The following is a 26005-nucleotide window of genomic DNA, read 5'->3' as shown; positions in this document are numbered from 1 at the left end:
TGGCCCTGCACGGAGTCAATCCAGCTAATGACCTCAACCTTAACTGCACAACTTTGAAACTGCTAGATAGGTGGGAAATGAACAAAAAAAAAAAAAAAAAAAAAAAGAGGAGAAACACTTAACAACAGTTACAAAAAAAGTTATATGGGACTGTATTCTCACATCATGGACTCAAAGATGCTGGGTTGTATTTTTGTTTGCAAACAAGTCTTAGATAAGGGAATTGGTGCCAGGAAGAGATGTAGAGTCTGACTTTGGAAAAATGAGGGAAAATCTGGGATTGATTAATTGACGTGGATGAGACTGAAAATTGTGATAACAACATAACATTTAAAGATGAAATCCTAGCAGCCTAGAACATGCAGTGGAAATTTTTCTAAGTAGCACCAGAAAAGACCTTAATCACTACACAAAGTGGGTCAGTAGTTCAAGATCTCCCTAAGAAAATAGGAGGCCGAGACCACTTTCATTCAGGTTGCAGCAAACAGGCAAGAAACAGAGCATTTTAATCTTGTGCAAAGTCAGAAAAGAAGAGAAAAAGATGAGATGCTCCTCTACTTCATCCCTAAGGCTAGTTTAATATTGACACCAAATTAGACAAGGATGATAGAAGAAGAGTTACAGGGCAAGCACACCAAGTAACTGAGATGCAAAAACCTACATAAAATACTGGCAAAGGAAATCCAGCAAAGTATAAACCATGTAATACGCCATCATCAAGGGGGTTTATCGTCAGCATGCAAGCTTGAGTGAACATTAAAGATTTAATAATTTAATTCACCATAAGCATAGATGGAAGAAGAAAAGACATGCTCACCTCAAGAGATGGGAACAAAGCAGTTGATAAAATCCAATCACACTGAGAGATAAGGACGCTGAGCAATCATGGACCAGAAAAGGAGTTCCTTAAGTTGGAAAAATACAACTGGCATGATAGTTCATGGGAAAATGTGGGACATTCTCTTTAAAATTAATTAGCATTAAAATAAGGATGCTTTCCCAATTTGAAGACTGGCGTCTGGCATCTTAAACATTAGAAAGCAGCCATCTTAGGTGCATCCATTGGTCTCAACCCACCTGGATCAAAGGAGAATGAAGAACACCAAGGACACGAGGTGATTACGAGCCCAAGAGACAGAAAGGGCCACGTGAATCAGCTACTACATCATCCTGAGACCAGAAGAACTAGATGGTGCCCGGCTACTACCAATGACTGCCCTGACAGGGAACACAACAGAGAAACCCTAAGGGAGCAGGAGAACAGTGGGATGCAGACCCCAAATTCTCATAAATTCATACTTAATGGTCTTACTGAGACTGGAAGGATCCCGGTGGTCATGGCCCCCAGACCTTCCGTTGCCCCAGGAAAGGAACCATTCCCGAAGCCAACTCTTCAGACATGGATTGGACTGGACAATGGGTTGGAGAGGGATGCTGGTGAGGAGTGAGCTTCTTGGATCAGGTGGACACTTGAGACTATGTTGGCATCTCCTGCCTGGAAGGGAGATGAGAGGGTGGAGGGGGTTTAGAAGCTGACGAAAAGGACACGAAAAGAGAGAGTGGAGGGAGAGAGCAGGCTGCCTCATTAGGGGGAGAGTAATTGGGAGTGTGTAGCAAGGTGTATACGCGTTTTTGTGTGAGAGACTGACTTGATTTGAAAACTTCCACTTAAAGCACACACAAAAATATTAAAAAAATAAGGATGCTTTCTATCATTATTTATATTAAATATTTAACACTGGAGGCCCAAGCTAGAACAAAATGACAACAAAAAGAAGGAAAAGCTGCAACTGCTATTACTCATAGATTACAGAAATGCCTCCACGGAAAAATTAACAAACCATTGAAATTAACGCTAGTCAATCATAAATATAAACTAAAAAATAAACTGCATTTCTATGCATCAGCATCAAGCCGACTCTGTTGTAGCTCTTAGTGAAGGCAGAGGACACTGACAAGGAAATAGCAGGATTCAGGTGGGCTAGACAAGGAGGGGAGAACACTATTTTACACCAGGCTTCATGTATAGCCATGGGTATGTGTTAGTCATCTAGTGCTGCCATAAGAAAAAAATAACACAATTGGGTGGCTTTAAAGAACAGATATTTATTTTCTCACAGTTCGGGAGGCTAGAAGTAGGAATTCAGGGCATGGCTCGTGTCTACTTCAGCTTCTAGCAGCTTCCAGCCACCCTTTGCGTTCCTGGCCTTGTAGATTATCTTCCCCTTTGTCTGTCTCCCTCTTCCCCTGTTTGTGTCTGTGTCTATTCTGTTCTTTTTGTAACTCAGAAGGGATTAGGTTTAGGACTCACCCTACACTGGTATGGCCTCATTAAAATAATTTTAAAAATCCCCTATTTCCAAATCAGGTCACATTTATAGGTACAGTAGTTAGGATTTCAACGTACCTTTGGGGTTACACAATTCAGTCCATATAGTACCCTCACAAGATATTCTAGGCTGAGAGTACAAATATGAGCAGCTGAGAGTTCTATTTTTTGTCTATATTAGTTGGCTATCACTTGTCTGAGTCCACCCATATAAACTTTGGAGCAACTTATTATGAAGGACCAGGCCAACCTTTATTAGCCGTGTCCATTATGTGGAAAAACGCACACATTCCCATCACTGAAGCCCTGAGAAATTCATCGATAAGGGTGGAACGGGGTTGGGACCAAGAATTGTTTCATGGCGTTGGTAACATGGCATAGCTGTCAGACATCTACGTGGAGATGGCAGGTAATAATACTGACAGCTAACACTTACTGGTGCCAGGACTCTTGTGAGGGCTTCTCCTCTCTTAAGATACTTGCTCTGCATGATACCCATGTGAGGAATGTATCATTATAAGGCACATTTTACAGATGAAGAACTCGGTACACAGAGTTACTCTGACATTTGAATAGAAGTCATGAACCAGGAGGAGTTGAAATGGATGGAGGTGTAAACATCACATCCTCAGCTACAGACAGACAGCCACCGACTCCCTGAGGCATCCTAGAGAGAGGGTGTCAATAGAGAGAGAGGACTAAGCACTGAGCCTGAGGGCACTCTGACATCTAGAAGTCGGACAGATGAACGGCAGCCAACAAAGCTCTCTGAAGTCCAGTGTGGTTCCTGGAGCATGGTCTGTCCTTTCTCTGGACTGCATTTTACCAGTCCCCCTCCCATCCGCACTGGGTGTCCCCTTCACAATGGCAGGGACAAAGTGTACTTTCACCACTGCGTCCACATGATGTAGACTATTCCTGGCACGTGGAATCTTTATCTGAAATTCCACAGCACATCTCTAGAGGCTCATGTTCTCATAGCTTCTGTCGCCTCTGCAGCCCTTGCTTCTGTCTGTCCGTCTGCTGGGCTGCACCACACGGAACCAGTTATGAAATTCAAGCCCATCTTACACTCGACAAGGTCCTACTCACACAAAATTTGTATTAGCTTAAAAGAAAAGGTGTGTAGATAAGATACACAAGGGATTTAATTGCAGAAAACAAACCTTAAAATGAAATGGCTGGGAATGGTGGCCTCCCTTTGTAAAAAGGCGTCTCTGTACAGACTACGGGAAAATGCAGTTAAGATATGGGTCATGGGAAAAGGAGCGTTTGTAGCAATCTGGTAATCACTCAGACCACCTGTAAAAATGTTTTCATCCTTTTTCTAATACCTTACACAAAACAAAATTCCAGATGGATAGAATATTTAAAATTAAAATATGCAACCATAAAAATTTTAGAAGTTTTTATTTTCTTTTTATTGATAAAAGAGAAAGACTTTTTAAAAATCCCAAAATATGAAGGCTAAAACTGTTAAGATCTATAGATCTTTGGCATATCAAAAAGTATATGAAGGGAGTAAAAATACAGGCAAAGAGCTGAAAAAAAGCTTGCAGGCTAAGGATTTGAATAGAGATTTCTCGAAATCAGGTGTAGAAACTGTCAACAAGCACAGGAAAAGAAGCGTAACCTCATTAGTCATCAGGGAAATGCAAATCTAAACTAAAGTGCACTATTATTTCAAAACCACTAAGATGGCTAAAATCAACAGGATGGACAAGTGTCGGCGACGATGTGGAGTAGCTGGAATACCGCTGGTGGAAATGTAAAATGATCCAATTGTTTTGGAAAATGGTTTGGCAATTCTGCAGAAAGTTAAACAGAGAATTCCCATACAACACTGCAATTGCACTCCTAGGTCTGCACCCGGAGAATCAAAAGCATGTTCACATACAAACTCACACAGAAGATTCCTAGTAGTGTTATTCGTAACAGCCAAAATGTGGAGAGAACCCACATGTCATGACCTGATAGACAGGATGTGGTATATTCATAGACTGGAATATTACTCAGCCACAAAAAGGCACCAAGTACTGATACATGCCACAACATGGACGAACCTTGAGAACATTACGCTAAATGAAAGAAGCCAAACACAAATGACCACATCGTGTATGATTCCATTTACATGAAATGTCCAGAACAGACAAACCAACACAGACAGAAGTAGATTAGTGGTTGCTACGGCTTGGAGGAAAGGAGTAATGAGGATGACTGTTAATACGCCTTTATTAACAAGGGCCTTTATTTACGGGGCACTGAAAATATTCTGAAGCTAGAAAGTGGTGACTGTTGTGCCAAGTCTGCCCATATACTAAAAGCCACGGTATTGTGCATATTTTCAAAGGCAGTGTTACGGCAGGTGAATTGTATCTCAATAGAAGTATTTGTGATTCCTAAAAGACTAACTTTTCAATTAACATATAGAACCTATAAATCAGTAGGGAAAAAACAATCCAATTTTAAAACGTCTCCCTCCAAAGCAAAGGGAAGGGGGTACATTCCATCCGTACAGCTTATTTTTTTTATCTCTTCATTATTCAACTTCTATTCTCATCTTATGTAACTCTAAATTATACAAATAATTGTCTCCATTTTCCTTATCCCTGTTTTCACTATTTAACTAAATAAAGACAGCAACACAGTGTTTTTTATAAAAACCCACCCACATTCACTCAAATCATTTTTTAGCACTTCTTAGGTGCCAGGTACCAGGATGCTCTGACAAACACAACAGACAAGTTCCTGCCTGCATGGGCCTTGTATTTTTGTGAAGCAGGCAGATGATAAATCAGCCAACCAGCTCTTAATGTAACCTAACATTAAGGAGGGAAACATGTAATTTTGGAGCTATCTCAAGCTGTTGTCTCTCTCACAAAGATTTCTCCGAATCTAGTGAAAAGTAAACACCTCGAAGGAACTCTGTGGGGCCAATAAATGTGAAAAAGCCATTACATTTCAGTTTTGTTTTGTTACTTTCACCTGCTACCCTGTCATTATTTTTTAATAACATGATTATGGAGCTGACATCAAACTCTCACCACTCGGCTGAAAGAAAAAACCAAACCCGTAGCCATCGAGTCAATTCTGACTCAGAGACCGTATAGGACAGAGTAGAACTGCCCCATAGGGTTTCCAGGGAGCAGCTGGTGTTAGGACACAATTCCCTCTTATAAGAATCTGAAGGCTGTTCACTGTGGATGTGGGAGGGACTCAGTAACACTTGCAGAGATTTCCACATGGGTGGGGTGCTCTAGTGTGAGCATCGGGGGAATGGACCCCATGTGCACATTGCATCCTTCTGCAGATTATGACACAACAAACATTCACTCTTCATCGTCCTACATCTTGGAAGAGAACAGAGGGAATTGTTAGGCAGGACCCTTCAAAAATGCAGGGCAAGAAATTTTATTGCAACATTAAATGGAAAATAAAATCTTCCTACGTTTTTCCTCCTTCCCTACCTCATTTCAAGGAGATAGCTGGACTCACAGTGTTGAAGCCCTGAAACTTCAAGACTCTGAAGAGTCTGTGGTAAAAGCCTCAGCTCACTGAGGTGATCACACTGAGTGAACCGGAGCCCAGGGGAAGAGTGACAGTCAGATCGTAGGGTCCTAGACATTGGGAAGGGGTAGGACCTCCTTCTTGATAGTGCCCTGGAGGGGGTTACAGCACCTCAAAGGCTGATGCAGGCACATAAGTAGACAAACCCTATTATGCTGTTGACAGCCCCACCAAGGTTCTCATGATCCAGCTGAGAATGGAAACAGCAGAACGAATGCTTCTAGAGAGATCACCCACATACGCTGAGGCAATGGGTGTGTTCAAGGTCTTCTCCAAGCACTGGTCCTTCATTAGACCCTGGGAATCATTGCATATCTGGAGGAGGGAGTACCCTAAAAGTAAGTGAGGTTAAAAACTCCCCTCAATTTTGTAAGCAGGTAGTTCTGAGCCTCAATTCATTTTATTTTTTAAAAAATCATGCTTTTATTCATACATGATTTTGTGCAGACTCGCACATAAAATTCGTATTACTCATTCATGCATTAAGTCAACAAAGATTTCCTGTATAAACAGCTACATGTCAGACCCTAGGCCAGATGCTCTTAGTGATGAAATGACTTACAGAAGCTGCCTCACTGCCTGGTGAGAGAAACGGCCAAGTTAACAGGTGTATCAGTCACGTATTGCTGTGTAACAAATGACTCCAAAAGGTAGTGTCTTAAAAAAACAACCATTTACTAAGCTCACAATTTTTCAGGTTGTCAATTTGGGGTTCTTCTGATCTGGGCCAGCCACAGCGGCTCACAGCAGGGCTTACTCATGTGCCTACAATTTGATTCCAGGTCACCTGCGAGCCAGTTTCATAAAATCAACTCAGGGAAACCGCTGGATCCTCTTTCCAATGGTCCCTCATCATTCAGCAGGCTGGCCTGGGGTCACTCCCACAGGTTCTCAGGGTTTAAGAGCAACAAAAGGGCAAGACTCAATGTAAAATCTTTTCAATTCTCTCCTTGTATCATCTCTGCTACTATTTCAATGGCTGAAGCAACCGTAAGGTCGGCCTTCAACAGGTAGAAGAAGACTCCTACTGCTAATGAAAGGTGCTCTGGAGTCTCATAGAAGGCGTGGGCACAGAGAGAGGAAGAATGTGTAGTAAATGCAATTGTGTTTTATGCTGTGGTAAAGGGTTTCCTGGGTACAATGGAGTACAGAGCAAGAAGTGGACTCATCTACCAGGAGAAGATTCAGGCAAGACTACAACCAGGAAGTGATGCCTGAACCAAGTTGGGAATATGACTGAATAGTTAAGGGGTGAAAAAAGGCCGAGCATCCAGGAAGCCTCAGGTATTTTCCAGAGGCTTCAGTAAAAGGGGAGGGATGGCTTGATGAGAAAAGTCTGAGGAAACAGGCTGAAAACACTGGGGCATTTGTTACATTTGTGAACAGGCACAGATTATCTTTTGTTCTATTGTTTCCCTACCATTCCTGCCTCTTCTCTCCTTTGGGGTCACACAAAACAAGCCCCTACCATCCCCATGTGGAAACTTTTATTTTCCTTGGAGAAGACTCCTCCTTCCTCATCACCACCCCAACCTTCTTAATTTCCTCCTCAAATGGTCTCCCCATTTGCTGCTTTCTCTTCTAAATGGCCTCCTAAACAAAAGCAGTTCCCCAAGTCAACTCCCAAACTTCCCATTCTGACTGACCACAAAACTCCTGAGTCTTAGGGCTTCTTGGTGAAGTCATGAGCCTAATCTTTCCAATGGGGACAGTTTTCTTCACCTTCACGCTTCACCAGGGAGAGTAGGCCAGCAGACGGGAAGGGAGAGAACATCTCCTAGTCAGAGAGCAGAGCCTGTGTGAAGCCTCAGAGGCTAAGGAGACCTAAGAGTGGCTCAGAGTGGACATTTTATAACCAGAGCTGGAGAGACATGATTCCAACAGAGTCAAATGAGAGGACTGGGAGAAAGCAGCTGCCCATGATACTGTTATCATTCCCTGTGCTCTCTTTACCCACCAGGGGATAGTAACCCCTTACACGGCACGGAAAAGTTGCAATTCATTTTTAGTATCTAATCTCCTTCTTCCCACATTGGCACTAGCACTTCTCAAGTGCCTACCTGACAGTTTCATGTTTTTCTGGTTGCCCTGTTTAGCTTCAAACTGGGCCCATGGAACTCAGCACTGTCAGCAATGATGTCACACAGGATTACGGAAGCCTTGGTGCTAACTCAGATCTCAGGTGCTTTTTGAAAAGGGTGCCGATCTCAGGTCTTGTGGGAGAGAAACCTTAGCTACTGAATCAAGGAAATTCAGGAGCAAGCCAGAGTCCCCAGGTTATCAAAGGGTCCTGCTGGGAGAAGGGATAAATGTCCTTCAGAGACCATTATGTTTGGACATCTTCACCCAGGCAGGATGAAACAGTGATACACGAGGAAAAGGCCTTTCTCTAAGACTCTAGATAAAGATGAGGAAAAATCGACCCAGATTGATGAGTGCTACAGAACAAAAGCTCTGACTTCCACCAGAAAAGAGAGCCATGGTAGGACAAGATGAAGGATTTGGGATGAATGGATAAGGTCATAAGGAAGATTCTCCTGAGAAAGCACTTTCTGTCATTTAGTAGATAATTAACCAAAGTTTATTTTGTCAATAAGAAATGTAGGAATAAATGAGGGATGAAACAAAAGAATTCAATTGTAAGTTTGAGAGCTTTCCAGAATAGCTGCAGACAAGGCACTCTTTTGTTCTGGATCTGAACATGATGGAAGGGAAGGAAGCCAGTGGGCAACTGGGGCAGAGAGTATAGGATGGTGGAAAGGGTGGGTAGGAAGAAGCGTACTTCATTATTATATTTTCTACTGAGATGGAATTAATATACCATGTGAAGAACTAAGGAAATTATTCAGGAGGTTCTGGGAGTAGTAGGTTGAAGAGCCCAGAACCCATATCATTGAGGGCAGAAGAAGGGCTGTAGACTCCTCCCTAGATCCAGGAACTCCCCTTCCCCTCCTGTGTCTCCTGCCCACCTCCCTCAAGAGCCTAACAACCCCTAACCACAAACATGGCTACAGGATAGAATTTTTTATTTTCCTACTTTTCTCAACCTGAGCTTCATCTAGGATCAGTCATGTATCACTCTTTTCAGGCCAGTTTTGTTGCCCTCCCCACTACTATTACCTCTGCTGTCCTCCTCCACCCAGTGCTGCCCTCCACTGACCCTGCTTCCTGCTGCTTCCTGCTTTTCTGACTGGCCTCTAATACCCTTTGAGAGATCCCCCACCCCATCTTCTGTCTGTCACTGGAGCTTACATTCCCCTCCCAAACTCCTTCTCTTTCTTCCTTAACTCGCCAATCATTCCCTCATACTCAGAAAAATACTGACCCTTATGCTGACATATTCAAGCCCTGCCCCCCGCCCCCCCCCCCCAGGAGGCATGGTTGTGATTTGGCTGCCCTCAGTCTAACCAACACTGAGTTCCTGGTCAGCATCCTGGAGTCCTGGCAAGAAGAGCCAGGTACCTCCAGGAGCATATGGAGGAGGAGACAGGGGCTGAAGAGGCTACCACACCTACTGGTGCTGCTACACATGTGGGAGACCTGGCTGCAGAGGGTGCAGGCATGGCCTCAAAGTCAAAGGAGAAAGCACATGAAGACATGCTAGGACTCTCAGACTGAGAGAAGCAGGATGTGTGGACTGCAAAATATGCACCCTTCAGGGAAGAACTTCATTCAGGCTTCTTAAACCCACCTCACCTGGAAGATCCATCCTTTTAGCCTTGTGCCCCTTCCACGCCCCCTCTAGTACATGGAGAGATCCAGCCCCAGAGCACCAGGGTGGAAGAAGCCCCAGGATAGCTGTCCGAAGACATGAGGTCCACTCAAAAGCCAAGGAGAGAAGAGGACAAGACTCACCTGCAGATGAGGTCTCAGGGCCCTGAGAATGAGCACAATGTTTGTAAGGAAAGAGAAATGGGATTTCAGTGGGACATGGAAGTCTGAGAAAGAGCCTCTGCAAAGGTAGCTCTAAGGGAGGTGTGATTGTGAAGGTGGGCTGGTCACTGAGTTCTTTGTAGTACAAGGTACCAGACAGAAGCCAGACTCTGGGGGGAACCTGCCTGCCGGTGAGCAGTGGGCATAAAACCCTAAACCAGTGAGAATCGAATCCCTTCCCAGCAGCTTCTGCACAGATCAGTGATGTTTGCTTGGTCTTTCTCTTTTCTGTGGTCTAACCTGATCTGTCCTGAGATCAGAGAGTTGGAATAGAAAAGCCTGACTGAAATGAAATGAGCAAAGAGAAGACAAGGCCTCCTAAATCTGGTGAAGACAGAACACAGATAACCAAAGGTGAGGATGGGAAGAAACAGATTGAGTTCCAAGTCCCATCCACAGTATCCCAGGGCCTGGGAATCCCTGGAAGTGCCAGAGGTGTGTACTCCCTGGGAGATGCGACCCCAAGTGTCAGAGGAAGCCCTATGGAGCAAGGAAAGGAGGGCAGGGCCTCTAGGATGGGCACTTCCATACAGGCTGCCCATGTGAATTTCTCAGAGTGACCGTGACAGATCCTGAGAGGGAGAGTTTGAGGCAAAGGAAAGTAAGTTTTCTGAAGAGGGGTGAATTCCACAGTCTCCTGATAATGAAACAGAAATCCTGTCCTGCTCAGAGGTACTGAGTAGGAGGGATTGTGAATTCCCATCCTGCACAGAGGCTGGCTGGGAAGTTTGACTGTCTAAAGACAATGTGGCCAAAGTCTTTTTTATCTTTCAAAGATATATCTTTAACTTCCTGCAAATTCAATCCTGGAAAAAAGCCTAGAATATACAAGTGTGGGTTTTTCAGGAGAGCAACAAGGGGAGAAGGTGATAGTGGCATATCAGAGAAGGAGAACAACAGTCTAATAGTCCCTGTGTTACTTAATGAATCACACATGGTGTCCAGCATTCTTCCTTATCTGTAGACATGTAAATGCAGTAGATGTTTTAGCAATAACTGAATTAATCCTCACAGAATTCGTTTTGGCCATTTCCAGGTACAGAGACCAGAAGAAGTCATTAGTTACAAGAGCAAGCAATAATTCGCTGGTCTGAATTTTGTTCAATTTCTGTGTTTGCCCTTCATAGATGGATAAAAGTCTCTGAATCTGGCATTGAAGACAGTGTTTTCTCTATTGTTATGGATTGAATAGTGTCCCCCAAAATGTGTGCCCACCTGGCCAGACCATGATTCCCAGTATTGCGTGGTTGTCCTGCATTTTGTGATCTGATGTAATTACTTATGTGTTGTAAATTCTAACCTCTGTGATGTTAATAAGGCGGGATTAGAGACAGTTAGGTTAATGAGGGAGGACACAATCTACAGGATTAGGGTGAGTCTTGAGTCAGTCTCTTTTGAGATACAAAGAGAAGAGTGAGCGGAAATGAGAGGGACCTCATACCACCAAGGAAGAAGTGCCTGGAGTGGAGCACGTCTTTTTGACCCAGTGTCCACACGCTGAGAATTTCCTAGGCCAGGGGAAGATAGATGACAAGGACCTTCCCCCAGAGCCACAAAGAGAGAAAGCTTTCTCCTAGACCTGGTGCCCTGACTTCAAACTTGTTGCTTCTTAAACTGTGAGAGAATAAGCTTCTGTTTGTTAAAGCCATCCACTTGTGGTATCTCTGCTATAGCCACACTAAAAAAAAATAGCCACACTAAAAAAAAAAACTAGATAACTAAAAAACACATATATAAAATAGTAAAAAAAAAAAAAAAAGTTTCAAATACACACACATACACGTATGATGTTATTAAACTTTAAAAGCTTTTACATTCTTATAACACATTTAACAATAGAGATTTGTATATAGAAGTTTTAATAAGAGCCATCCCCACATAAGTATATTGTACCTGCTCCCCTGAAGTGTCCAGTGTCCAAAGATACATATGTACCGTTTTACACACTTCTTTTTGCCGGGACACGTGTAAGTACATTCATTTCTTTGTTTTTATGGAAATTAGGTCACACTCTACCCATGTTTTTCTCTGAATCACTCTTCACTTGGTCAATATCATGAGTCAGAATCAGGCCAGGGGCTGACTGCAGAACAGATGATCAGTTGCTCATATTCACGTTCAAGTTGAAGCTGAAGAAAATTAAAACAAGTCCATGAGTCAAAGTATGCCCTTGAGTATATCAAACCTGAATTTAGAGAGCATCTCAAGAATAGATTTGATGCACTGCACACTAATGATCGAAGACCAGATTAGTTGTGGGATGATAGCAAGGACATCATATATGAAAAAAACAGTCATTAGAAAGACAGGAAAGAAAGCAAACACCAAAGAGGATGTCACAAGAGACTCTGAATCTTGCTCTTGAATGTACAGTAGCTAAAGAGAATGGAAGGAAAAATAAAGTAAAAGAGCTCAATAGAATACCTGAAAGGGAAGCTGGAGAAGACAAAGTATGATAATATAATGTGAACAGATCTGGAGTTAGAAAACCAAAAGGGAAGAAAACACCTGGCATTTCTCAAGCTAAAAGAACTGAAGGAAATATTCAAGCCTCTAGGTGCAATACTGAAGGATTCTATGGGCAAAATATCGAACAACAGAGGAAACATCAAAAGTAGATGGAAGGAATACACAGACTCAATACACCAAAAACAATTGGTCGACGTTCAACCATTTCAGGAGGTAGCATAGGATCAAGAGCTGATGGTACTGAAGGAAGAACTCCAAGCTGCACTGAAGCCATTGGCAAAAAACATGGCTCCAGGAATTAATGGCGTACCAAATGAGATGTTTCAACACACGGACGCAGTGCTGGAGGTGCTCACTTGTCTATTCCAATATATTTGGAAGACAGCTACCTGACCAAATGACTGAAAGAGATCTATATGTGTGCCCATTCCAAAGAGAGGTGGTCCAACGGAATGCGGAACTTATCGAGCAATGTCATTAACATTACATGCAAGAAAAATTTTGCTGAATATAATTTAAAAACAGTTGCAGCAGTACACAGACAGGGAACTACCAAAAATTCAAGCTGGATTCAGAGGAAGACATGGAACGTGGGATATCATTTCTGATGTCTGATGGATCTTGGCTGAAAGGAGAGACTATCACTAAGATGTTTACCTATTTTTGTTTACTATACAAGCACACTCAACTGTGTGGCTCATGACAAATTGAATAGCTTACCAAAGAATGGGAATTCCAGAACACTTAACTGTAGTCATGCAGAATATCTACGTAGACCAAGAGGCAGTCATTTGAGTAGGGCAAGGGGATACTGTGTGGTTTAAAATCAGAAAGTTGTGTGTCATGGCGGTATCCTTTCACCATACTTACTCAATCTGTATGCTGAGCAAATAATCTGAGAAGCTGGTCTGTAAGAAGAAGAACATGGCATTAGTTTTGGAGAAAGATTCACTAACAACCTATGATATGGAGCTGATACGACCTTGCTTGCTGAAAGTAAAGAGGACTTGAAGCAGTTACTGATGAAGAGCAACCACTACAGCCTTCAGTATGGATTACACCTCAACATAAAGAAAACAAAAATTCTCACAACTGGACCAGTAAGCAACACCATGATAAACAGAGAAAATACTGAAGTCATCAAGCATTTCATTTAACTTGAATCCATAATCAATGCCCACAGAAGCAGCAGTCAAGAATTCAAACAATGTATTGCATTGGGCAAATCTATTGCAAAAGACCTCCTTAAAGTGTTGTGAAGGAAAGATGTCACTTTGAGGACTAAGGTGTGCCTGAGCAAAGCCATGATATTTTCTATCACCTCACATGCTTGAGCAAGTTAGACAATGAATACGGAAAACCAAAGAACTGATTCATTTAAAATATGGTGTTGGCAAAGAATACTGAATATACCATGGACTGCCAGAAGAATAAACAAATCCATCTGGGAAGAAGTACACCCAGAATGCACCTTAGAAGCAAGGATGGCGAGACTTCGTCTCACGTGCCTTGGACATATTTTCAGGAAGGACATGTCCCAGGAGAGGCTCATCATGCTTGGAAAAGCTGAGGGTCAGAAAAAAAAAGAGGAAGGCGCTCAACAACATGAACTGACACAATGGCTGCAAGAATGGGCTCAAACATGGCAATGATTGTGAGGATGGTTCAGGATCAGGCAGTGTTTCATTCTGTTTTACACAGGATCGATGGCCTCTAAGAGCCACAACTAACATATGTAAGCATATGTGTGTGTGTGTGTGTGTGTGTGTGTGTATACCCATTGCCGTCGAGTCGGTTCCAACTCATAGTGACCCTACAGGACAGAGCAGAACTGCCCCACAGAGTTCCCAAGGAGCGCCTGGTGGATTCGAAATGCTAACCTTTTGGTTAGCAGCTATAGCTATTAACCATTATGCGACTAGGGTTTCCATATAAAAAAAAAAAAATTTATGTATATATATATATACACACATATATATATACACACACTTTTTTTTTTCATATATATGTGTGTATATATATATTCTGTTCACCAGTTTTGCATCTCTAGAGATCCCAGGCTAAGATATTTGGTACCTACAGTGGTTCCAGAGGAACCAAATCTTAAGGACGAGTTTTTTGAATTGATTCTCAAGTCTGGCTAATCTTAAAGGCACTGATGACTGTCTCCAGTAGTAAATAGGCTATTGCTAATCCATGGTGGGAGGTGACAATAGAAATACGCAAAATACTACTACCACTGGATCAAATATTTGTGAGAGACAAGGCTCTGCCTGATTACATATTTGATACTTTTCTATAATTTTGTCAGAATAAGAATAATAAGGAAGCTGCTTGGTTGGTCCTGCTTTTGGAGCCACACTGGTGAATGAAAGAAATGGGCTCAAAGCTCAAGCACCACATACAAGACCTGAAAGCTGCCACTTGTGCCCAGAAAGAAAACCATATTTCTTATAGTAACAAGGCTAATGCTGCCAAAAATAAACTCAGATTCTTATCATAAGAGTGACTGAATTAAAGCGCCAGTTGAATATCCAACCTCAAATGGTTTCTGAAGTTAAAGTAAGGGCACTGATTGGGAAGAAATGGGATCCTGAAACTTGGGATGAGGACATATGGGCAGATAGTCAGGAAGCGGGGGACAATGAACCTCCAATTTCTGTTGAATCGCTCTTCCTAACAGAACCAGACCTCTTACTCCCATCTGAAGAGATTCTCTAACTCTGCCTGCTAAGGCACCCTTCCCAGTAAAACAATTATCCCTTCCACCTCCATCTGATGAGATTACCCCAGCTGTGCCTGAAGTGTCTTGTTTGAGTTGTCTCCTGGGGTGGTGTCTGGGGCATTGCCTGGGGCATCACCTTAGGCAGATGCCTTATAAGACACGGCTGAACATCCCACTGCCACTGCCCATTTTTGCTTCCAGACCTATACCTAGGCTTCAGTCCCAACAAGCCCCAAAAGGTGAGCTATGAAGTGTGACCCAGGAAAAGCTATGCTAAACTCCAAAAGAACTGCTTGATTTTTCTAATATATACATACATACAGAAACCTGGGGAATATGTGTGGGAATGGCTATTATGGCTGTGGGATAACGGTGCAAGCAACATAAAGGTGGATTAGTCTGAGTTTATTGATATAGGCCCAGGAAGCATAGATTCTTCATTCAGTGTTTCAGCTTGAGAGGTTAGAAAAGGATCTCATAGTTTATTTGGCTGGTTTACTGAAGCATGGATTAAGTGGTGGCCTAAAATAAATCAAGTGGAAATGGCAGATCTGCCATTGTATACTGTAGGAGAAGGTATCCAAAGGCTGAGGGAAATTGGCATGTTAGAATGGATTTATTAGGCTGGACCCACAGACCCACACACGGAGTGCCCAGAGGGCTCTCTTTTTACCACAGCAGTGAGGTCCAAATTTGGGAAGCAAGCCCCAGCATTATTGAAGACTTCTGTGGTTGCTATTTTATGTAAGTAAGAGTCCACAGTGAGAACTGCCCTAACTGAATGAAGACACCTAACTACAATGCAGTTGACTGGACCCCATGGTGGTAGCAGCCAAATGGTAGCACTCAATCAACAAAGACAAGGTGGGTGTGGTTACCATAACAGACAGTAGAGTCAAAGCAGTAATCAGAACAGTCTGCTCGCATGGATTTATGGCATTGGCTACTTAGTCATAGTGTCCCTGGGAGTGAAAGAGCTGGGAAATGTACATCTCCTGGTACCTAGCGTCTTAGATATCCAGTGCTCCTGTAACAGAAACACCACAAACGGATGACTTTAACAAAGAAAATTATTCCCTCACAGTCTAGAAGGCTATAAGTCCAAATTCAGGGTGCCAACTCCAGGGGAAGCCTTTTTCTCTCTGTCACTCCTAGGGGAAGGTCTTTGTCACCAATCTTCCCCTGGACAAGAAGGTTCTCAGCACAGGGATCCTAGGTCCAAAGGATGCACTGCTCCTGACACTTCTTTCTTGGTGCTACTGAGGTCCCCCTGTCTCTCTGCTCTTTTCTCTTTTATATCTCAAAAGAGATTGACTTAAAACACAACTTAATCTTGTAGACTGAGCCCTGCCTCCTTAACATAACTGCTTCAAAACCTCGATCATTAACATCATAGAGGTATGATTTACAATACATTGGAAAATCACATCAGCTGACAAAATGGTGGATAATCGCACAATACTGAGAAGCATGGCCTAGTCAAGCTGATATATACATTTTGGGAAGACAGAGTTTAATCCGTAACACCTAGTATGCAGCTATCAACCTGTTAAAGCCTTTTTCTCCATACCTGTTTCAAAGTATCACCCGAAACAGTGTGCCTTCTCTCTGACCTAAGTATAAGGACCAAATAATGTACAGGAATCTCTGTTACATTTTCTCCATCTTACCATTATTTGGCCTCATACACAGACCCAGTCACTTAATTGCGCAGCAGAATGAAGAGATTAAAGCCCCAACATTTTTGCCAGTGGACCAGGAAGGTAGCTGCTCAGACATCAGAGAGCCTCAGAGAGACAGAGACCAGGCGGCTCAAGAGAGGGATACCATAAAGTTGTTTTTCATACCCCTCCCCACTCCCACAGTTGCATATGCTTTGCTCTGACCCTAAGAAGTAGATCAATCCTTTGAGAACTGCATTATGGGTTAGAACACCAACAAGGTCCCAGACTGAGTGACACTCCCATAGATTACATCCAAATATCACTGCAAAGTCTTCAAAATCTGAACTGACATCTGAGCCACAGCACACAGAAGTTGGGAAAGAACCTGCAGCCTGAACATAACTGGGTCAAGTGATTCCTAAAACAAACAACATCGACATTTTCTGTAAGATTGAAGTAAGACACAGTCTTGGAATCACAGACAAAAACTTTAAAAAGCTACTTTAACCATGCTCAAAGAAGTAACAGGCACAACTTAGAAAAATAGAAAAATACATAGAAACCATTCACAAATGAAAATTTTAGACAGGAAAAACAGAAAAATAGAGATAAAAAATTCACTTGATCAGCTCTACAGCGGAATGCTGTTGACAGACAAAAGGATCAGTGAGATGAAAACAGTTCAATTGAAAATATCCAATCTGAAAACAGAGAACAAATATTGAAAAAAAATGAACAGAGCCTCAAAAAAATTCAAAAATATCTAACATTTATTTATTGGAATTCCATACGGTGTAGAGAAAATATGTGGTGTAGAAAAAAGTATCTGAAGAAATACTGGCTCAACACTTTCCCAATTTGTTGAAAGACATAAACTTACAGATTCAAGAAGCTATGCAAACTCCAACAAGTTAAACTCACATAATTTTACGCCCAAATGCCTCATTGTCAATTGTGGAATAACAAGGACCAAGAAAATATCTTCAAAGAAGCTAGAGAGAAAACAACTCATCTCACACAGGAGAAACAATTGGAATGACTCTGTGTTCATCATCAGAAGCCATGGAGGCCAAAAGGCTGTGAAAACAACATTTTTTCAACACTGAAAGAAACATTAACCCAGTGTTCTATAGGCTGTTATTTCCTTCATGAGTAAAGGAAAAATATTGACATTCTCAGGTGAAAGACGCTTAAGAGAGTTCATCGCCACCAGACTTGCTCTAAATGAAACACTAAAGGAAGTTCTTCAGGTGGCAGGCTTGGAATTTCAGCAATTATGGCAAGCAACAAAGTGGAAAGTATCTTCGGAAGTTCGCCCTCCACCAAAGATTAGACAGGTCTATAAAACAAACAATAACACACGTGAAGAAAGTGTTTCTTAGTTCAATCATGTGTATGAGACCAAAAGTACAAAACCAGCCCAAAAGCACTGAAAAGAGGGCATGACGGAACAGGAATCATGGCGGATGGAAACGGGGAACTGGAGCACAGGAGAGGACAATATTGACACATCATGAATATTGCAACCAATGTCACAAAACAATTGTGTATAAATGGTTGAACAAGAAAGTAATTTGCTCTGTAAAGTTTCAAATAAAGCACAATAAAAAATAAAAAAAAAGTGGTAGGTATCTCGGTAAACATATTATGCTAACCCTGTTGTCACTGCACAACATGGCGCAGGACTCCCCTCTTTGCAAAGACTTTCTAGCCTATTGGAAAAACTTTGGAATATACTCTTGGTAGCAAATTAGTATTAGAGAATGGGGTTAATTTTGAAAATATGAGATGTCTGTACTCATGCCTGGTGAATAAACTGGATAATAATATTTTCAGAGCGAAATGAGATGTTCTAACAGAAAAATAGGCCTGAATTCCCACCTGGGCCATGAGCCTACTACTCTGAAGGCCTTTCCCAGAGAGGCATTTCAGGCACTTCTAGAGCAGCAGGAGCGCTGGGGAATGCAGGTGTCAACCTCCCCCAGGGCCTTCTCTGAGGGGTAAGTACCTGCTTTAGTACTGAGCTTAGTGGTTCATAAATAGTCATTCTGCATAAGGTCTTCAGGTTCAAGTCTGTAATCCAGCTGGGACTCTGTGTGTGCTGCATCTCTGCATCAAAAGAACATGCTTCTAGAAGCAGAATGCCAGGAGAGAGGCGGTTGGGCAGTTGGCGTTGGGGGGTGCTGCGCAGACAGGGGTGCCCGAGGGAGGCACAATATAGTCATTCTGCAGGAGGTCTAGTCCTTCTGCACAAGAATTAGAATGCTTCTCAATGCACAATAGTTTACATGCCGGACATAAACAAAGTGACTGAAGGACAAAGTTGAATAGTAAACCAAGCCACTCCCTGCCAGTCCTTACCTGAGAGGGTCTTCATCAGGACTTCCGGGGATGGAGAAGGAAACAGTAAACGCTGATTTATTTTACCTCTTCCTTCCTCAAGAAACAGGAACTGGTGTTAAGATGTCAGGTGTCAAGCCCCAAACTCCTCTTCTGGTCTGTATTTAAGCTGTATAATAAAACTGGGAATCAGGCAATCAGCCATGAGCAGACAGACCCAGGAGTATTTCCAGTGCCCCACATCTTTGAGCTCCAGTGAGATCCAGTTCTTAGTCCCTAGATTAGCAGAGGAGCTGAAAGACTGAAATTCCGTGTTTTCAGGCAACTTGGGCTTCAAGCAGGCACTTATTGCTAAAGTCGTATTTCTCTGTGTTAATTTATGATCCTTAACTCAAATCCGGACTTTTAAGCTCATTTTGATAACTCCTCATTAGTCTGCCTAGACAAGAGTCTGCTCACAGTCAGTGATGACAATGGAGGAAACAAAGTCCCTAGCCCAGAGGAGGGACTGTTTCCCAGATTTGGGGCAATGCCCCTGGGGAGCATCGGCGAGGTGCACTGTGGCCTCTGTGGCTTTGCCTTGTGCTCCTGGAATTGCACCCTGGGGGGGCGTCCATATGCAGACGCAGAGTCCGTGGGTGACCACAACTCCTGCCCTTCTGGGTCATCGTCCGGACGCACGTTGCGATATGCTTCCTGCCCCCCTTCCCAGCATAAGTGCTGCGATCACACGTGGCAGAACCAGTTCCCAGGTCCAGACCCTAGGTCTTGCCCTCCTTGGCCTCAGGCTTCCCCTAGTCCTGGGGGAACCCGCAAGCCTGGCGGGTGCGAGGTTAGCACCCGGCTGGGCGGGCTAGGGCCTGTCTCAAAAGGCTCATGGCGCACGCAGGTTCCGCCCCCTTGGAGTCTGCAGGCTTGCAGTGGGCAGCCCGGCATCTCCTGCCTCCCTCGGACGCCCTCTCTGGGCAGCAGCTCCCCTCCCCCCGCCCCGCCAACCACCCAACAGTCCCACTGCCTGCTTACTGCTTCTAGAAGAGTGTTCTTTTGATGCACACATGCAGCACACACAGAATCCCAGCTGGATTACAGACTTGAACCTGAAACGCACAACTTTAAAACTACTAGACTGGGGGGGGGGGGGCGGTATTGGCAGTGAAAAAAGGAAAAAAAAAATAAGAAAGAGAACAATTACAAAAAAAGTATTAGAAGACTGTAACCTCACGTTATGGACTCAAGAAGGCTGCGGATACACAACTGCGTAGATAGCATACTGTTGTCTCTTTCTTTGCAAATAAGTCTTAGATGAGGGAATTTGGTACCAGGAATCGTTGCAGGGCCTGACTTTGGGGAAATCTGGGATTGATTAATTGGCTTGCATGAGGCTACAAGCCCTGATAATCAATATTTAAAGATGAGATTCGAGCAATCTAGAACATGCATCAGAATTTTTTACAAGTAAATTAGCACCAGAAGAGGCCTTTAACCACTAAATAAAATGGGTCAGTAGTTCAAGATCTCCCTACAAAGAAAATGGCAGACCTAGATCGTTTCCAGTCAGGTTCCAGCAAACATGCAAGAAACAGTCATTTTAATCTAGTACATAGTCAACAGAGATTAGAAAACCATGAGACACTCCCCTAACTTGATCCTTATGGCTAGTTTAAAAATGATAACAAATTAGAGAAAGAAGGTAGAAGAAGAGTTAGAGGACAAGCACACTCAGTAACTGAGATGCAAAACCCTACACAAGATGCCAGCAAAGGAAATCCAGCAAAGGGTAAACCACGTAACATGCCATGATCAAGGCGGTTTATTGTAGGCATACAAATTTGAGTGAACATTAAAGATTTAGTAATTTCATTCACCACATGCATAGGTGAAAGAAGAGAAGACATATGCTCACCTCAAGAGATGGGGGCAAAGCAGGTTGATAAAATCCAATCACACGGAGAGATAAGGACTAGGAGTAAACATGGAACAGAAAAGGAGTTCCCGAACGTGGAAAACTACAACTAGCATGATAGTTCATGGTGACGTGTGGGACATTCTCTTTAAAATTAATAAACAATAAAATAAGGATGCTTCTATCATTATTTTTATTAAACATTTAACACTGGAAGTGTAAGCTAATACAAAAAAAGTATAACTGCTATTCATAGATTATAGGACTGTCTCCATTGAAAACCGTAGAAAATATTGGAATTAATAGTAATCATAAATAAAAAATAAATTGAAATTTCAATGCGTCAGCATCAAGCGGACTCTGTCATAGCTCTTAGGTGAAAGCAAAGGACACTGATAGGGAAAGAGCAGGTTCAGGTGGGCTAGACCAAGGAGGGAAGAAAACTGTTCTGCACTGGGCTGAACTTATAAGCACGGGTATGTGTGTTAGTTACCTAGTCCCTCCATAACAAAAAATAACACAACTGGATGGCTTTTAAAGGACAGAAATTTATTTTCTCACAGTTTAGCAGGCAGTAGTTCGAATTCAGGGCATGGCTGTAGTGGGAGGTCCTTCCTTGTCTACCTCAGCTTCTAGTAGATGCCAGCAATCATTTGTGTTCCTGGCCTTCTAGAAGCATCTGTCTTCTTTGTCTGTCTTCCTTTTCACCCGTTTGTGTCTGTGTGTATTCTGCTCCTTTTATAACTAAGAAGAGTTAGGCTTAGGACCCGCCCTACATTGGTATGACCTCATTCACATAATAAAAGCAGGCCCCTTATTTCCAAACAAGGTCAGAATTACAGGTACAGGGGTTAGGATTTCCACATACATTTTGGAGGGACACAATTCAATCCCTAACAGTCGACTTACCAGATATTCTGGATTGAGAGTACTCACATGAACAGCTGAGAGTAGTTCCAATTCTTTGCTACATTCAGTGGCTGAAACTTGTCTCAATGGTCACCCATAGGAATGTTGGAGCAATTTATTGTGCAGGACCTGGCCTACCATTCCTAATCATGTCCATTGTGTGGAAAAACACACACTCCCATCACCGAAGCCTTGAGAAATTCATCGATAAGAACGGAATGGTGGTTGGAACCAAGAATTGTTTCATAGCCTAGATAACATGGTGCAGCTGTTAGATACCCACATGGAGATGTCAGGTAATAAAACTTCACCCCACACGGAGATGTCAAGAATAATACCAACAGCTAATGTTCATTGAGTACCTACACTGGTGCCAGGCACTCCTGTGCTTTCCTTTCATGTTTGCTTTTCATGATGGCCATATGAGGAATGTATCATTATAATGCATAAAGAGGTCATTACAGAGAGTTAGGCTGACATTTGAATATATGAGTCTGGACCCAGGAGGAGTTTGAATGGATGGAGGTATAAACCTCACGTCCTTAGCTACAAATAGACAGCAGTAAACTCACTGAGGCATCCTAGAGGGAGGGTGTCAATAGAGAGAGGAGTAGGCACCAAGCCCAAGGGTACTCGGGTATCTAGAAGCCTGCCAGGTGAACAGCAGCCAACAAGCCTCTCTGAAGTCCAGTGTGGTTCCTGGAGGGTTGTCTGTCCTTGCTCTCAGCTGCATTTCCCCAGTGCTCCTCCCACCTGCACTGGGTTGTCCCCTTCATGACGACAGGGACAGTGTGTACCTTTCACCACTGTATCTGCATAACATAGACTACTTCTGGCCCATGGAATACACTGACTGAATGAAAAATAAACAAACGATAAGGACGTAAAATCCTTCGTAGTTGATACCTTGAAATACATTAAGGGGCTTCATGAGTAAGAGGGAGAAAAATTGATCAGGGCTGCTTCTGAGACCATCCCTTAGGCGTAATGAGTGTTAAACAACACTTAAACAAAGAGATTTAATGGCAGAGATGTATGTTAAAAAGATGTAAGTATAGCTTAAAGATTACTAGAAACATGCACATTATTGCAACTATAGTCAAATCGCTAAAAAACATATACTACATGCACACAGAATATTATAAAGTAATTTAATGCCCTCATTAAAAAAAAACAAAAAAAATTACCATGAAAAGACTAATGTTGAATGAAAATATCAGGATATAATATCTGTGTTAATATACATAACTGTGTGTGCTAATACACACACAAAACCAGTTGCCACTGAGTCAGTTCTGATTCATGATGACACCAGTGTGCCAGAGTAGAACTGTACTCCATAGGGGTTCCAATGGCTGAGTTTTCGGAAGTAGGCTGCCAGACCTCTCTTTCATAGCAATTCTGGGTGGACCTGAACTCCAACTTTCTGTCAGCAGCTCAAGATATTAACCATTTGCATCAACCAGAGACTCTAATACACATACATGCCAATATAAGCAAGAAAAATAGACATATCGGAACGTTAATAATTTATTCTATGCATTACGTATGTTTTCTTGTTTTTTTTTTTGCATACTTTCCCATTGCTTCCAAGTTTTTGAGGAATAGAATGTACTTCTGGAAAAATTCATGAGAGATTTTTAAGTAATGAAATAATTAACAGAAACAGAATGAGTAAATCTGTGGCAAGGCAGCCCATGAACCCAAGATTACAGTAACACTGGTATGAAAAGCAGAATTGTGGAGCCCTGAAGCTCAGTGGTTCCATGCATCCATCAGGAAAGAGGGAAGAGCAAATAAACAAGGAGAAAATACAGTGAGCCAGAGGAGTGGGAGCCCTCTGTTGTGGGCACAGTTTTCTCATGAAACTTTAGATGGACACAGTGGGTGAGATTATCCACTTCCATCATACAAACATTTTTATTACCCTTGATTTTAACAGAACTATGTTATAAAAACAAATAATAAAATAAAGTATAATAAAAGAATAAATCTCATCAGTGGACTACTATCATTTTCCCCAGCCACTGAGGAGGGCAGGAGACACACAAGGGAAAGAAGATGGAGCAGTGTGAAAACTCATGCTAAGTGGGGAGGAGAGTGTTTCTGAGACAGGCCTTAGCTGCTACCACCTAGGGAAGTAGGCAGCCATGCACAACCAACTGGAAGAAATGGTACATTATTTCTGAGACCTACTCCAGCTCATAACAAATTATGGATAACATGGGGAAGAATGAGATTTCCAGGACACTTAACTGTTTTTATGAGAAACCTGTACATAGAACAAGAGGCAGTCATCTAAACAGAACAAGGAATACAGCATGGTTTAAAGTCAAGAAAGGTGTGCATCACCGTTGTATCCTTTCACCATATGTATTCAACCTGTATGCTGAGCAAATAATCTGAGAAGCTGGTCTGAAGAAGAAGGCATCAGAATTGGAGGAAGACTCATTAATAACCTGAGATATGCAGATGATACAATCTTGCTTGCTGAAAGTGAAGAGGCCTTAAAGCATTTACTGCTGAAGATCAAAGACTACAGACTAACAGCCTAACAACTGGACCAATAAGCAACATCATGATAAACGGAGAAAATGTTCACGTCATTAAGGGCTTCATTTTTACTTGGATCCACAATAAACACCCACGGAAGCAGCAGTCAAGAAATCAAACGACACATTGCATTGGGCAAATCTGCTGCCAGAGGCCTCTTAAAGTGTTCAAAAGTACAGATGTCACCTTGAAAACTAATGTGTGCCTGACTCAAGCCACGGTGCTTTCAGTCGTCTCATACGCACACGAAAGGTGGGCAATGAATAAGGAAGACCAAAGAAAAATTGAAGGCATTGAATTACGGTGTTTGCAAAGAATATTGAATATACCACGGACTGCCAAAAGAATGAACAAATCTGTCTTGAAAGAAGTACAGCCAGAATATTCCTTAGAAGCAAGAATGGCGAGGCTTCATCCCACATATTTTGGACATGTTGTCAGGAGAGATCAGTCCCTGGAGAAGCAGGTCATACTTGGTAACAAGTGGCCACAACAATTGGCTCAAACATAACGACAACTGTGAAGGTGACGATAGGTAGTTTAACATACATTTTGACCCATATGAATTAAAATTTAAACAATTATTTCATGCCTTTTTGTAGGGGTTTTAGAATACACAATTAAAATAAATGTAAACAATTAATAGAAAAAATCTCTGAAAATAAAATTTAATTTTTTTACATCACTGCTCCATACCCCAAATCTAAATGGCTTGATATACAGCACTGGTCTTTGTGATTCACAAAAAGCAGGTACCAATTCCTGAACAAGAACTGAAGTGACAGGAGAAACTCCCCATGCTGTTATAGCCCGGAGTATGGGCCCTAATCCAGTGATCTGTCTTCATTAATTCCTTTTCATTTCATCTCTGTGGAAGAGGGGAGGGAGAAGGTGAGAGAGGGTTACATGTGCCTATTCTGTTCTTTAGCATCTAGTTCACTGCCAGGAACAAGTATTCGTAAGAGTCTAAAAAACGTTAAAGTACAAATAAGGAGGAAAACCTCCTAGTATATATATGTATTAGGTGGCACAAAGAGTTAAGTGCTCAGCTACTAACTGAAAGGTTGGCAGTTTAAATACACTCAGAGTTGCCTTGGAAGAAAGGCCTGGCAATCTACCTCCAAATAGTCACAGCTATTGAAAACCGCATGGAGGGCAGTCCTACTCTGAAAACTCACGGGGTCGTCATGAGTGAAAATCTACACAATGGAAACTGGATTGGTAATCTATATATGGCATAAATGTTCGGAAAATTAGTTTCTGAACATATACACGGCATACAGAATACACTGCACATTAGTATTATGTGCCAAAACCCACTGTCATCAAGTCGATTCTAACTCAGTGACCCCAAAGGACAGAGTAAAACTGCCGCATAGGGTTTCCAAGGCTCTAAGTCTTCACTGAAGCAGACTGCCACATCTGTCTCCTACAGAGAGGCTGGTGGGTTCGAACCACTGACCTTTCAGTTAGCAGCCAAGTTCTTTAACCACAGAGCCACTAGGGCTCACTGCTGTCATGTACAGTGATTACATAAGCAAATTCTGAAACAAACTGCCTGGGTTTAAATCCTAACTCAGTTTATCAGCTGGGTGATCTGGGCACGTTACTTT

The 26005-nt window shown here is 42.4% G+C and overlaps 1 long non-coding RNA gene across 1 annotated transcript in view; it reads right to left on the bottom strand.

Annotated features, from left to right (window-relative positions):
- Positions 1–26005, bottom strand: part of LOC135229177 (uncharacterized) — a 384177-nt gene that overhangs the window by 343364 nt on the left and 14808 nt on the right. Inside the window, exon 2 of the long non-coding RNA XR_010319942.1 lies at positions 19049–19196. This is a non-coding gene — a long non-coding RNA (uncharacterized LOC135229177). The remainder of the gene's footprint in view (positions 1–19048; positions 19197–26005) is intronic.

This window comes from Loxodonta africana, unplaced genomic scaffold (assembly GCF_030014295.1).
Source record: "Loxodonta africana isolate mLoxAfr1 unplaced genomic scaffold, mLoxAfr1.hap2 scaffold_114, whole genome shotgun sequence".
NCBI lineage: Eukaryota > Metazoa > Chordata > Mammalia > Proboscidea > Elephantidae > Loxodonta > Loxodonta africana.
The sequence above is the reverse complement of the archived record's forward strand: the minus strand, read 5'-3'. Positions and strand labels throughout refer to the sequence as shown.